The 15,704-nt window shown below is 41.5% G+C and overlaps 1 pseudogene; it reads left to right on the top strand.

Moving 5' to 3' along the window:
• The window catches only part of LOC133047603 (tigger transposable element-derived protein 1-like), a 40,163-nt pseudogene that overhangs the window by 20,210 nt on the left and 4,249 nt on the right, over nucleotides 1–15,704 (top strand).

The following is a 15,704-nucleotide window of genomic DNA, read 5'->3' as shown; positions in this document are numbered from 1 at the left end:
GGTCTTTACCAGTTTATCTGCAATAATGTTTAATAATTCTTTTTTCTGGGTGATATCTAGCAAATATGTCCATCATATTTCTGATTTCATTTTATTAGTTATTTTCCCTTAGTATAGATTTCTTTCATCTCTCAGTGTATTCTTAATTCTAGCTCATTCTAGTACTTTTCAATTAGCTTTTTTTTTTTTTTGACATCTAGTTTCTCAAAATAGCCCAGACATCACACAATTTTCCCAAAATTTGTTTTTTCTCTTTTTCTTTCATTTTTGGTTAGAGACAGTGCTCCCTCTGATCTCACTGGGACATTTAATATAAGTGAAATCATACAAAATGCTTATTTGGGGTAGGTTGGGCATGAAATTCCCTAATAGTTCAGTGGCTAGGAATCCCTGCTTCCACTGCCAGGGCCTGGTTCAATCCCTGGTCAGGGAACTAAGATGCTGCAAGCCATGCCACTGGGTAAAAAAAAAAAAAAAAAAAAAATCAAAAATTTTTATATCTGGCTTCTTCCATTTAGCATAATTGCTTTAAGATTTACCCACACTGTTAAATGTATCAGCACTTTTTTTCTGTCTTCTTGCTAAATAATGCTGCATTGTTTGGATATACCACAATATTTTTTGCCCATTTACCAACAGATAAACATGAAAGTTTTTTTCATTTTTTATCCAGTATAAATAATGCTGCTATGAATATTCATATATTTGTGCTTTCACTTCTTTTAGATATATACCAAGTAATAGAATTGCTAAACCACGTGGTAAATCTTTTTGATTCATTGGCTTCCCTGGCGGCTCAGATGGTAAAGTGTCCGCCTGCAATGCGGGAGACCCAGGTTCAATTCCTGGGTTGGGAAGATCCCCTGGAGAAGGAAATGGCAACCCACTCCAGTACTCTTTGTGGAAAATCCCGTGGATGAAGGAACCTGATAGGCTACAGTCCATGGGGTCGCAAAGAGTCGGACACGACTGAGCAACTTCACGTTTGATTCGTTGGAGGGACTGATGCTGAAGCTGCAGCTCCAATACTTTGGCTGCCTGATGGGAAGAACTGACTCACTGGAAAAGACCCTGATGCTGGGAAAGATTGAGAGCAGGTGAAGGACGGGATGGAGGATGAGATGGTTGGATGGCATCACCGACTCGGTGGACACGAGTTTGAGCAAGCTCCCGGAGTTGGTGATGGACAGGGAAGCCTGGCGTGCTGCAGTCCATGGGGTCGCAAAGAGTCAGACATGACCGAGTGACTGAGCTGAAATGATGGTAAATCTATGTTTAACTTTTTGAGAATTTGCCAAACGTCATTGCTGTAATGGCTGCTCCATTTTTCATTTCCACCGGCAGTATGCGAGTGGTCTAACTTTTGTACATCCTAGCAAGTTCTTATTATTTGTTGTTTACATTATTGTCATCCTAGAGAGTGTATATTTTAATCTCCTTATGAAAGAGTATAATAAATAAGAGTAGTTGTAGAATGTTGAGTTCTGTGCATCAGTGAGCTTAGTTGCTCAGTTAAAATGCTTTTAGGTTGTAGAAAACTTTCAATTATGTCCTCCTGGTTTGCTTTGGGGAGTAGAAATTAATAAAAATTGTAATAAAAGTTAAAACAATATGAATGTCTGAGCTATAACGATCACAATAGTGACAAAAAGTGTACACAGATTCGTTTTGTCCTAAGTGAAGTGCCAGCTTGTCCCAGAATGTGTAAGAATACAGTTAAGGTTAAAATGTGAGGAAAGTAATTTATTGTTTTTTCTTCATGGTATTTATACATAAGAAAAAATTATGAAAGTTATAAAAATCTCGGCAAATTTTACTCTTATTTTTTAAATTTGTATGTTATTAAAGCTTTTGTTGAATTGTGAAAGTTTAATGTAATTTGCCTAAAAGACAAATTTTATGTCTCAACAAAATAGATTTTTTGTGCTTTAGATCAATTAATCATATGCTTTATGCCAAAAAAAAAAAAAAAAAAAAAAAAGGCAACAAAATGTCTTCATTTATGAAATATCTAAGTTTTCCTAAAAAAAAAACAGTGCCTTTTATATTTATTTTAAACATGCTTATTATCACTTAGGTAAAAAAAATATAAATATATATGGTTTCAAGGCTTCTGATCCTATCTTAATCAAGCATTTAAACCTCCTCTAAATTTTTTTTAATTTTCCCTCATAAAAAAAATCTTAAATCTATAAAAAATAGCATAAAATGCTCAGAGTATGTTTTAAATCTGAAGCTATTTTAAACTTAACTAGAGGGCCCTTGAAAAATTGCAAAGATTTGTTTTATCATCTTTTGAAAGGAGAGTTGCTGCAAGTAACTAGATTTGTTTGATGTACTCCATATTTCTTAAAAAGCTAACACTATTTTGAGAACTGGATAGTCAGAGTTGTTGAATGGGAGAGGACATTTCCCACTCAACTTGTTTGCATAGATAGAGCAAGTAAAATGATTTCAACATGTGTGCTTAATGTAATTTTTTCAGAAAGTGCAGACTTTATGAAAGGTTCTGCATATTTGTCTTCTTCTGCCCATATGTTTTTACTCCTTGGGTAAAATTCCATCAAACTTTTCTGAGGTAGTTATATGACATAGCCCTTCCCAGGTGGCTCAGGCTGTGAAGAATTCACCTGCAATGCTGGAGACCTAGGTTCGATCCCTGGGTTGGGAAGATCCCCTGGAGAAAAGGCATGGCTACCCACTCCAGTGTTCTTGCCTGGAGAATACCATGGAAACAGGAACCTGGTGGGCTACAGTCCATGGGGTCCCAAAGAGACACGACTGAGCAACTATACTTAGTAGGTGGTTTTACTCTATTCTATCCTGATATTTTTGATTACCATAATAGATTCAACACAGTCATTAAGTCTTTGTCATCTCGAAATTGTGAGGCAAACAGAAGTAACGCCATGGCAGGCAGCTTAGATTAGGAGCAGGCCTTCCTACTTCTGGCTGGTAAGATTATCAGGCCACCTGGATACAACCAATCAGCTTTCGCTTAAACACTGACTGCTGTTTGCCAATTAGGAAATTAGGAACGGGGCGGAAACCCCCGGAAAAGTCCCGTGCGTGTGAAAGTTTTGACCAATGAAATTGCTTTGCAAACTTGTAACCAATCCGCTTAAACCAACTACCAATGGCGTGTGCTCACCCTATAAATTTGTGTAACAGCTTGGGCTCGGGGCTCTCTGACCCACACCTCTGTGTTGGATGCAGCAGGAGCCCTGACTCGAGTCAGCAATAAACTTCCCTTTTTACGAGTTGCATTGTCTTGGAAGCCTTCTCTCTTCCTGCTCAGGGATTCGGACATTGGGCATAACATTTGGGGGCTCGTCCGGGATCCCTTGATCAGGGGAAGAGAACACTTCTAGGACAGAGGGGAAGGATAGATAATAGCACCGGTGCTCAAGCAGGACAGGAAAGTCCAGTGTAAATGCGAGGCCCTGCTGTGAAGCAGGAAGGTATCTGGCACAGGAGAAAGCTTTCTATAAAGGGGGAACAGATTAAACGTTCCAGCCAGTGTAAGGCCGAGGCCAGCAAGCGCACTGGAAGGCAGCCAGCTCTGCGGGAAGGAGAGTTTCTCTCCTGATCCTGAGTCTGGTGAGCAGTGGACAAAAACTCAGGGGGCCCGAAAACCCAGTGCTGTGTTGTCGGCCGACTTTTGTCTGTCTGTGTGTTTGTCTTCGGCTCTCCGTGTTTTGTGTGTGCCGGCATTGTCTCTGGTCTCGTTCTCTTCTGGTGCATCGTTCTCTTCCTTCTCCCCTTCTTCTCTGATCTGCCCTCAACTCCTACTCTTTTCAGGAGTTTCAGTGAACAGGCGAACGGTTGTGGGGGCAATTGATGAGTCCTGGCCAGGGCTACATTCTGGCGGTCTCTGAAGGCCGTACAATAAGTGAGCCTCAGTAACTGGAACCCGACCGGGTGAAACTCTCCTTTAACATCCTTAACTGAGGACGTGGCCCAAAATTCTTTGTGTGGGCACGGGTCAGGCACTTAAAGGCCATTAGGACGCCTGCCACTTGAAGACTCCCGTGAGAGGATAAGGGGGTCACGGAACGGGCTAGAAACCCCTAGAGTGCCCGCCCCCAGCAAGAAAACTTCCGTGCAATGACGCAGGAACAGAAACAGTTCCAAAAGCATACCATAAGCCCAACCTCTTGGCCGCCACCACTCCCAGTAGGATTTTTGGTGGTCGTTCTCAGTGACTTCCTCTCTCCCTCTCTCTTCCCACTCACAACCCCACCTGGGACGATTATCAGCAGCTGTTGCAGGTGCTCTTCACCACAGAAGAACGGGAGCGAATTCTGGCAGAGGCGCGGAAACGGGTCCCGGGGGTCAACGGGAGGCCAACCGCCCAGCCTCATCTCGTGGACGAGGGGTTTCCTCTGTTGCAGCCTAACTGGGATTTTGAGCGAGCGGAAGGTAGGGAGCGTCTCCGAGTGTACCGCCAGACTCTGATGGCAGGCCTGCGGGCCGCAGCAAGAAAGCCAACAAATTTGGCGAAGGTAAATTTAGTAAGGCAAGAGCCCACTGAGAGCCCAGCAGCCTTCCTAGAGAGGCTGATGGAAGCTTTCAGGCAATATACCCCTATGGATCCCCAGGCTGAGGAGTCACGCGCTGCAGTTCTGTTAGCGTTTGTAAATCAGGCAGCCCCAGATATTAGGAAGAAATTACAAAAGATAGAGGGATTGGGAGAACAGACGATACAGGATTTACTGAAAGCAGCTGAAAAGGTATTTAATAATAGGGAGACCCCAGAAGAAAGGGAGAACGAATTCGACGGGAGGAAGGGGAATTAGCTGAGAAGATCAGGAAGGAAGATAGAGAATATAGAATGAGGGAAAACAGGAAGAACCAGAGGGAGCTAGCCCAGATTCTTTTTGCGGGGATAAAAGCCGGAACAGAATTGAGGGAACCTTGAGACCCCTGGATGGGAGAAAAAGAGAAACCAAAAAGGCAGGCCCTAAAGAAAGATCAGTGTGCCTACTGCAAAGAACAGGGGCACTGGAAAAACGAGTGCCCTAAGAGGGACCCGAGGAGAGGAACGACCCAGAGAGAGAAAATCTCCCCTGGAACTCGAGTTCTACATGCGGGGGAAGACAGTGACTAGGGGAGTCAAGACTCGGCACCCCTCCCCGAGTCCTGGGTAACCATACATGTGGAGGGGAAACCCGTTGGCTTCATGGTAGATACTGGTGAAGCTTTCAGGAAGAAAACCAGCTTGGTGCAAGGAGCCACGGGGACAAAAAGATATTGTTGGACCACAAAACAAAAAGTAGATCTGGGGACCCACCAGGTGTCCCATTCGTTTTTGGTGATACCAGAATGCCCAGCCCCTCTACTTGGAAGAGACTTGTTGACTAAAGTTAATGCTCAGATTCATTTTGACCCCGGGGGAATGTCAGTCACGGATGGACTTGGACAGCCGATACATGTCTTATCCCTAGCCTTAAGAGATGAATACAGACTTTTTGCGCCTAAGCCCTCAGAGACCATAGCACCAGATGTGCAACCGTGGGTCCATAAATACCCTTTGGCCTGGGCTGAAACGGCAGGGATGGGACTGGCCAAACAGAGACATCCGGTCGTCATCGAGCTAAAGGCCGGGTCAACTCCTGTGAGGGTGAGACAGTACCCCATGAGCCAGGAAGCTTGGCGGGGGATCACTCCCCACATTATCAAAGAGGACAAAGATGGATGGTGCCGAGATCAAAACAACAACCTGGTATTGCCTGCCACCCTGGGTCGTCACCTGTGTGAACACCTGCACACAACTACACACTTGGGAGAAAGAAAGACCCTAACACTTCTCCAGACGGCCTGCCTGAGGTTCCCTCAACAAAATGCAACTGTACGAGAGAATTCAGGCTTGCAAAGCGTGCCAGCTAATGAGGCACACGGGAACGAGGTACCGAGGGGAAAAGCCAGGACAACACTGGGAGATAGATTTCACTGAGGTAAGGCCAACTGTTGATTCTGGTAGATACCTTCTCGGGGTGGGTGGAGGCCTTCCCCACTAAGGGAGAGACAGCAATAGTGGTTGCTAAAAAGATCTTAGAGGAGATAGTGTATAGGTACGGGCTGCCAGTGACTATGGGCTCTGATAATGGACCTGCCTTTGTGAGCCAGATTGTACAAGGGCTGGCCCAAGTTCTGGGGATGAAATGGAAGTTGCATTGTGAATATAATCCCCAGAGCTCAGGACAGATTGAGAGAATGAATCGGACCCTAAAAGAAACTTTGACAAAGTGGGCAATAGAGACTGGCGGGGACTGGGTGACCCTCCTTCCCTTCGCACTCTTTCGGGCGCACAATACCCCTTATAAGCTGAATTTTACCCCTTTTGAGATTCTGTATGGAAGAGCCCCTCCATGTTTAGAAATTGATTTGAGAGATACACGAGGGTCAAAATAAGGGGACCGTATATTGGCCCAGGTGATTGGGTTTGGGTAAAACGGCACCAATCTGAAGTATTAGAACCTAGATGGAAAGGCCCTTATGTTGTTCTCAATCAGTCACGTAAAGAAGTCTTTGACTTCCTTGTCTGAGGTGGTCTTGCAGAATAAAAGAGGATTAGACTTGATTTTTCTCCAAGAGGGTGGGGTCTGCGTGGCTCGGAGAAAAGCTATGTAGACCATACAAGAGTGGTAAGAGAATCTACGGCAAAAGTGAGAGAGGGACTGGCGCAACGAAAGAGAGAACGGGAAGCCCAGCAGAGATGGTTTGAGTCTTGGTTTCAACACTCCCCCTGGCTGACTACCTTAATTTCCACCCACCTGGGTCCACTTAATCAGCCAGTGGCCCAAGATGGAAAAGAGGAAGATTCCTCTACTTGAACAACAGACAAGGGGGAATGTGAGGTGAGCAGAAGTAACGCCATGGCAGGCAGCTTAGATTAGGAGTAGGCCTTCCTACTTCTGGGTGGTAAGATTATCAGGCCACCTGGATACAACCAATCAGCTTTCGCTTAAACACTGACTGCTGTTTGCCAATCAGGAAATTAGGAACGGGGCGGAAACCCTCGGGAAAGTCCCGTGTGCGTGAAAGTTTTGACCAATGAAATTGCTTTGCAAACTTGTAACCAATCCACTTAAACCAACTACCAACGGCATGTGCTCACCCTATAAATTTGTGTAACAGCTTGGGCTCGGGGCTCTCTGACTCGCACCACTGTGTTGGATGCAGCAGGAGCCCTGATTCGAGTCAGCAATAAACTTCCCTTTTTACGAGTTGCATTGTCTTGGAAGCCTTCTCTCTTCCCGCTTGGGGATTTGAACATCGGGCATAACAGAAATCATTCTGTCTCCATTTTATTCTGATGTTTCTCAGAAGTCTTTGCACTATTTATGTCTTCAACAAACTAAAGGCAGTCTGGGAGTCTCAGGAAAAGGACCGTACAAAGTCTTTTGAACAAGTTGACAAGTGGTTCAAAACCTTAGTGCAAGGTTTTGATGCCTTTGTTGATATTACTGAGACAATTTCAGATCATCAGTTATAGATCATTCCAGTGTAATAGGGTTAGTGTTGCTTTTACACTTCATTTTCAATAGAAAAGTGAGAAATTCCTTTTTTGTGTCTTCTTAATCTAGCTCTAACCTTTGAGTTGAGTCTGTTTTTGTAAACTGAAATAAAATATTTTTAAAATGGTATTTGATTCTTCCTGACCTCCCTACCACAATTTTTAAACTCATATAAGTTTATTTAATTTTCATAGTAATACAATTATCTACCCAGGGTCAATAAGAAAGCTGTTCTATTTGGCAGGATATAATTAAACAAACTGATTGCATGATCAATGTCATAGCTACAGTGCTGCATCTGTGGACAACTCATGTAACTAGTTGTGTCAGGCTATTAAGAAACAAAGATTGCTGATGCTTATAAAGCTTTGTGGTAAAGCATGCGTGAAACTTAATCGCTGTCTCTCAGTCAGTAAGAAGTCATCTCTAATCAGGACAGGGACCTTCACAAATTACGAGAGTTTCAATGAAGGAATTTACCCATATTTATATATACTGCAGATCAAGTTTACTAAGAACAGTTTCATCCACTTGATTTCTTAGCAACAGGATAGAAAATAATAGAGGATTTGAAAAGTCCAATCTGAAATTCCTTATGAAAACTTCTGGGTCTAACTTCTTTTAAGTCTTTATTGAGTTTGTTATAATATTGCTTCTGTTTCACATTTTAGTTTTTTGATTGTGAGGTATGTGGGATCTTAGCTTCCTGACCAGGAATTGAACTCACCAACTTACATTGGGAAGTGAAGTCTTAACCACTGGACCACCAGGGAAGTCCTTATAACAATTCTAAGGACTTAGTGGTTAATCATGACTTCCCTGGGGGCTCATTGGTGGCTCAAAGAAATTGCCTGCAACGCAGGAGACCTGGGTTTGATCCTTGGGTTGGGAAGATCCCCTGGAGGAGGGCATGGCAACTCACTCCAGTATTCTTGCCTGGAGAATTCCACGGACAGAGGAGCCTGGGGAGCTACAGTACATGGGTTCACAAAGAGTCAGATACAACTTAAGCAACTAGGCATCAGCAGCAAGCAAGACTGTGCAGCCATTGAGGGGTAAGCCAAAGAGACACATTGGGTTTCACAAATCTCACTGACGATGAAGGTGATGAGACCAAACTACTGGGACTTGACATTTTGTGATTAATAATCATTTTTAGGCACTATTTATGATTACCAAGAGAGAAACTAAAAGGAAAATTTTCAAAGATGTGGAAATTTAGAAAAAAAGGATGCAATGTTTTTTCAGTGGAGTGTGGGGCATTTTATAGAATTGCACTGCCTAATACGGTGGCTCGGGCAGTAAAGAATCTGCCTGCAATGCAGGAGACACAGGAAATGCAGATTCGATCCCTGGGTTGGGAAGATCCTTTGGAGAGGAATCCGCAACCCACTCCAGTATTCTTGCCTGGAGAATCTCATGGACAGAGGAGTCTAGCAGGCTATAGTACATGGGGTTGCTAAAGAGTTGGACACGACTGAGTGACTAAACAACAATATGGCAGACAAAAAATTACATAGAATAAAAATTCAGTTATTCAGCCACACAATCTACATCATGAGAGCTTAATAGACATATCAGGCAAATGGTTATTGTATTGGCGAGTCCAGTTATATGTGTCTCATTGTTGCAGAAGCTTCTATTGGAAGCAGTGGCTCAGAGAATCCTTTAGTGATTCTCTGATTTTATAGGGATTTGTGACTTTGATTGTCTTTTTAGTATGTTTCTGTTTCTATCAACTCAGATATGTTCTAACTCAGGATAATAATTGAGTTGCCTTAATAAAAGTGTTGCAAGCAGTTCTTTTCCAGAGCAATTCAAATTAAATGTATCTGATGTATCCTCTAGGAAAAAAAGACATCACACACTTTATTGCCCCATATTAATCAATTTTGTATTTACTAACAAGTTCATTTAAGTGTATCTGAATACCAATGTATATGTAGTCTCCAAAATTTTCTTTGAAACTTTTTTAACTCACTCCAGTTCAGTTCAGTTGCTCAGTTTAACTCACTAGCTCCCTCTAAAAAATGACAAGTGAAATCTTTAACACATGTTCATTTTAGAATTTTATGAGACTCATGAATTTATGTGTTTGAAAAATATACTTTGGCATTCTATCTCTCATTTTTTGAAACAATTCATTTTTTTCTTGTATACAATATCTTTAAAGCAAAACAATGAAGAGTGCCATTAACTATTTCAATTTGGACAATGTCATTTATAAAACATTTCTAAACAAACTGCACAGATATAGTTCAATAGTGATTGCTTAGTCAATAAATACAATCTTTGTTAGAAATAGCTTTCCTTGTTGTTCTACTAGGCATTTAGCTTGCTATCCTTGGGAAGAAGTTGAAGTTTTTGCAACATACATACTTGTTTCTGTACAGCAAGCCCCAGAGAGACTGTTGCTACCAATTTTATGATCTTGGATTTGGTTAACCAGCCCTTTTATCTTGTTACCATTATATTCCTTTTCCCTGACAGTAATATACTTTGGACCACAGTAGTTTTAAGTATGGCATAATTTTAATATTACTACCTTTAACTACATTGTAATTCCGAAAACCTAAAAAGAGTTTGCTGTGCTGGAAGCCCGTTGAAACAGATGCAGTTAGCTGCCTGGCCTTGATGGTTAACCAGCGGTAATTTAGTCTGCATGCGGAGGGCAGAGCACCTGAAGTGCTCAAAGACTGATCCCTTGTCTGTCCTCTCACCCTGACCCCAGTCCAACAAAAGCACAGTGTCTGGGGTGGCACCAGGTTCAACTTCTCAAGTGTTTTTTAAGTTTTTTTCTCAAGAACAGACTGTTGAAAGTAAGTGAAAGAACCTGGAGCCTGCTATACAGAGTGAAGTAACTCAGAGAGAGAAAAACCAATATTGTATATTAATACATATATATGTATATGGAATCTTGAAAAATGATACAAGGAACCTAATTGCAGGGCAGGAATCAAAACACAGATGTAGAGAAGGGACTTGTGGACACAGAGGGGGAAAGAGAGGGTGGGATGAATTGAGAGAGGAGTGTTGAAACATATCCATTTCCATGTGTAAAACAGATAGCCAGTGTAAACCCAGGGAGCTCAGCTCAGGGCTCTGTGATGACCTAGGGGGGTGGGAATGGAGGGCAGAGTAGGAGGGACGCTGAACAAGGAGGGGATACATGTATGCATATAACTGATTCACTTTTTTGTGCAGTAGAAAATAGCACAACTTTGTAAGGCAATTATGCTCCAATTAAAAATTTTTAAAAAATGAACATCAAAAAAGAACAGATGATTTTTGACATAGGAGTTCTATTTTCTTGTGAGGCAGTAACAAATCTTCAGATACAGGGATACACCAGGACACAATGACAATAGTTATAATGTGCAGCCAGTTTTGGGAGCTCTGACGCATCCTCAGCTGTGATCCCTTCATCCCCTTTTCACTTTGTGCTTCTGACCCATCTCTTTCTCCTCTGGTCCTAGGATGTCGATTAAATGCATGTTAGATCTTTTGATACTGTCCCTTAGATGTACTGTTTCATTTTCCTTTACTTGTTTCAATCTTTTCTCTTTACTTTCCCTTTAGGTGGTTTTCATTGATTCATTTTCAAGGTAACTGATTCTTTCCTCAGCTGTCGAGTCTAATGATAAATCTGTTAAAGGAATTCTTTATCTTTGTTATTTTTAAATTTCTAGCATTTGCAGCTGATTCTTCCATTCAACATCTTCCACAAGAGCCTCTAAAAATACTAATTTTAATTTATTTAAATTCCCTGAAGATTGTTCCAACAACTGTATCTCAATTGGCTCTGATGATTGTCTCTTCACCTAAAGTGCTGTCTCTTCGAACTATGTATTTTGCTTTTTCATAAGCTTCATGCTTCTTTATTGAAAGCAAAAATGTTGCCCTGAATAGCAGATACTAAAGCAAATACTTGTGCTTGGAGATAGACACAGCCAATCTGTTAACCAATCTTGACGCTGTCATGGCTAGAGGAAATGCAAGAATAGCTCTCGGGGCATCAGTAACAGGTGTCCGCTGTCCAGCATGCATTTCTGAGCTGTTTCATCTTTCATTGTGCTTCCCACTTATAGTTTGGAAAACTCCTACATGCTCTCAGTAGTGAGGAATAGTGGGAATAAGTTTCAGAATTAATTGCTTAATAACAGGTATCTAAAGATGGTAAAGCTGTCATGAGTCACTGAGGGATGTGGCAGCTATTTAAACACAATTTATAGGCCCCTTCCCGTGTAGAGATCACCAGTCCAGGTTGGATGCATGAGACAAGTGCTCGGGGCTGGTGCACTGGGATGACCCAGAGGGATGGGGTGGGGAGGAAGGTGGAGGGGGGATCGGGATGGGGACCACATGTAAATCCATGGCTGATTCATGTCAATGTATGGCAAAATCCACTACAATATTATGAAGTAATTAGCCTCCAACTAATAAAAATAAATTTAAAGAAAACACAATTTAACCAAAAAAAATTATAGAATTAATGTGTTCTATAGGAGGGTGTCTGATGACCTTATACAGATGCCATTTGGAATTACAGAGATGGGATTGTCCTGAGTGTTGATGTAGGTGGCAGTTGTGGTGTGAACTTAATTCATACTTAATCCTCCACTGTTGTGTTTCTGTCTCTCTATCCAGTCTATTGATGACTCAACAAATGGTCCCTGTTTCTGGTTTCTGATTTTATACTTGAAACAATACACACAGCTTTTGTGACAGAGAGCATTTGCATGCAAGGTGAGAATTTAGAGATCGTTGTCCTGTTCAGAAACTGTGAGCATCCTTTGGAGTGGGGAGGTTGTGTTACCTGACTTGGGAGCTGGGCTGGGTTTGGGGTTTGTAGTTGCTATGGTTACCCTCACTGAACCAAAAGCTTCACATTACTCTATGAATCTGTCCCTCATTTATTTTCTTGGCTTTGAATCTTCCCTTTGTGCTGCTCCCCAGAGAGACTCTGTCTCTTGCAGCTCTCCTTGCTGTATTCAGTTTTTTAGTAAACTCACAAGTGGCTTTACCTGGCACTTGTGAGTTTAGTGGTGGTGAGTGGTGGAGAACCTCTTTTTCTGATGTTCTATTATAACATAATTTTTGCAGATAATGTGAACCTGAGTCTTGGGAAAGTGGCCTTGCTAAGTTTTCCTATCTTTCCTCCAGATATAATGCTGGACCTAGAACATATTCCAGGCTTCCCTGGTGGCTCAGATGGTAGAGAATCTGCCTGCAATGCAGGAGACCCATGTTCGATCCCTGGATCAGGAAGATTTATTGGAGTAGGACTTGGCAACCCACTCCAGCATTCTTACCTGGAGAATTCCATGGACAAAGGTGTCTTTCAGGCTATAGTCCATGGGATCTCAAAGAGTTGGACACGACTCACACACACACACACACACACACACACACACACACACGCACAGCACATATTCCTACATTCTGTCAGCAATGTAGCCTTTTTATTTCCTCCCAGACCCCATTCCCTCAGTCATATTGAGCTTTAATCAATGCCCTCATTGATCATGCATTTTTATATCATTTTTGAATAAGAATTGTATGTACAGTTGACCTTTGAACAACATGAATTTGAAGTGCATGGGCCCACTTACAATTGGAATTTTTTCAAATAGTAAATATGACAGTACTACATGACCTGGTTGATTGAAGCTGAGGATATGGAACCTAAGATATGAAGAACTCAGCATATGGATGAACTGCATATACAGAGGGCTGACTATGAAGTTATACGTGAAGTTCCAACTGTGCAGCGGTAAGTCCCCCAGCTTCCATGTTTTTTAAGAACCAACTATATACATTTTGTGTGCAATGTGATGATTTACTTTACATATACAAGGTGAAATAATTACAGTCAGGCTAGTTAAAGATAATGCATTTTGGTCCACAAGCATTTATTTAGCGTAAATAAATACATAGGGGCACACATAGAAACATACTGGAGAGACAAATTTAAATTTCATAAGGGTGTTTTTGTAGGTGTGATCCATAATATATTTGGGGACAAACTTATATTAAAAATTATTTGTTATCTATGTGAAATTCAAATTTTCCTGAGTGTCACGGACCCTACCTGATGACCCACAGAGGGGAAATAGGGCCTACAGCTTTAGTAGTGACTGACATACCTCTCTTGCAGCTGTTGTGGCTTTCTATCCATATGCTCAGGCTACAGGCTTTGCCCATGGAGATTAAAATTATTGTTCAGAAGACTATTCACTGGAAATAGGGGTCTGGGTGACTTTACAGAGGTTGCTGTTTTCCTTCCCTGGTAAGCAGCAAGGGAAATGGTTTTCAGCATTATCCCCAGTCTTTCTTCAAGCAATAGGTGGATTTCTTAGATATAAAGCGTGAAAGAGAATGTTTACTTTTGTTAGAAACCACCAGATTGTCCTTCAAAGTGGCCATACTGTTTTGCATTCCCATCAGCAATGAATGAGAGCTCATCTTGCTTCACATCCTTGCCAGCATTTGCTGTTGTCAGTGTTCCAGATATTTTGCCATTGTAATAGATGTGTGGGCTTCCCAGGTGGCTCAGCAGTAAAGAATCCACCCGCCAATGCAGGAGACATGAGTTCGATCCCTTGGTCAGGAAGATTCCCTGGAGGAGGAAATGGCAACCCACTCCAGTATCCTCGCTTGGAAAATCCCGTGGTCAAAGGAGCTTGGTGGGCTACAATCCGTGGGGTCTCAAAGAGTTGGACATGACTGAGCACACACACACACTATAGATGTATAGTAGTATCTCACTCTTGTTTTAATTTGCATTTCCCTGATGACTTGTGATATGGAAACTTTTTTCAATATTATTTGCCATCTGTATACTTTCTTTGGTGAGGTGACTTTTATGGTCCTTGGATCACTTAAAATTATTTTTAACAATTTCAAAAATAATTTAAATAGTTTTTTTTTTCCTTTCTGTTGAGTTTAAAGAATTCTTTTCATATTTTCAATAACAGTTTTTTTAATCAGATGTGACTTTTGAAATTTTTCTCCTAGCTTGTGACTTCTCTTCTTATTCTCTTTTACAGTGTAGATGTTTTTAATTTTAATGAAGTCCAGCTTATTATTTCTTTCATAATCATGCCTTTGATGCTCTCTCTAAGATGTCACTGCCATATCCAGTCATCTAACTTTTCTTCTGTGTTTCCTAGGGGGAGCTAGTGGTAAAAAAAATCTGCCTACCAGTGTAAGAAATAGAAGAGATATAGATTGGATTCCTGGGTCTGGAAGATCCCCTGGAGAAGGAAATGGCAATCCACTCCAGTATTCTTCCCTGGAAAATTCCATGGACAAAAGAGCCTGGCAGGTCACATTCCTTGGGGCCCCAGAGTCTGACACAACTGAGCACAACTTTTAGTAGTTTCAAGTTTTACATTTAGGTCTGTGGTCTCTTTTGAGCTAATTTTTGTGAAGGGTGTAAGATCCATTTTTGGCATGGTGGTAGTTTTGTCACCAAGTCGTGCCTTACTCTTGTGACCCCGTGGACTGTAGCCTGTCAGGCTCCTTTGTCCATGGGATCCTCCAGTTAAGAATACTGGAGTGGGTTGCCATTTCCTTCTACAGGGGATCTTCCCAACCCAGGAATTGAATCCGGGTCTCCTACCTTTTGGGCAGATTCTTTACCCACTGAGCTACAAGGAAAGATCTTTTGGCGTAAAGACACCTAATTATTCCAGGACCATTTGTTGAAGAGACTATCTTTGCTCTATTGTATGGCCTTTGCTCTTTTGTCAAAGATCAATTGACTATGTTTGTGGGAGTTTATTTCTGGGATCTTTATTCTTTTCCACTGATCTGTTTGTTTGTTCTTTTGCCAATACCACACTCTCTTGGATTACTATATCTTTATAATTAACCTTGAAGTTCAATAGCCAGTCCTCCAACTGTATTGTTTAATATTGTGTTGGCCATTTTAGGTCTTTTGCCTCTCCATATAAACTTTAAATCAATTTTTCAATCTCCACAAAATAACTGACTTGGATTATGATTGGATTGCATTGTATCTATAGGTCAAGTAGAGAAGAACTGACATCTTGACAATACTGAGTCTTCCTATCCATGGCGCATCTTTCCATTTATTTTGTTCTTCTCTAATTTTGTTCTTCAGAGTTTTCTTCATATACATCTTGTACATATTTTGTTTGTGAGCATGCATATTCATTC

The sequence above is a fragment of the Dama dama genome, chromosome 27, assembly GCF_033118175.1.
Source record: "Dama dama isolate Ldn47 chromosome 27, ASM3311817v1, whole genome shotgun sequence".
NCBI lineage: Eukaryota > Metazoa > Chordata > Mammalia > Artiodactyla > Cervidae > Dama > Dama dama.
The sequence above is the reverse complement of the archived record's forward strand: the minus strand, read 5'-3'. Positions and strand labels throughout refer to the sequence as shown.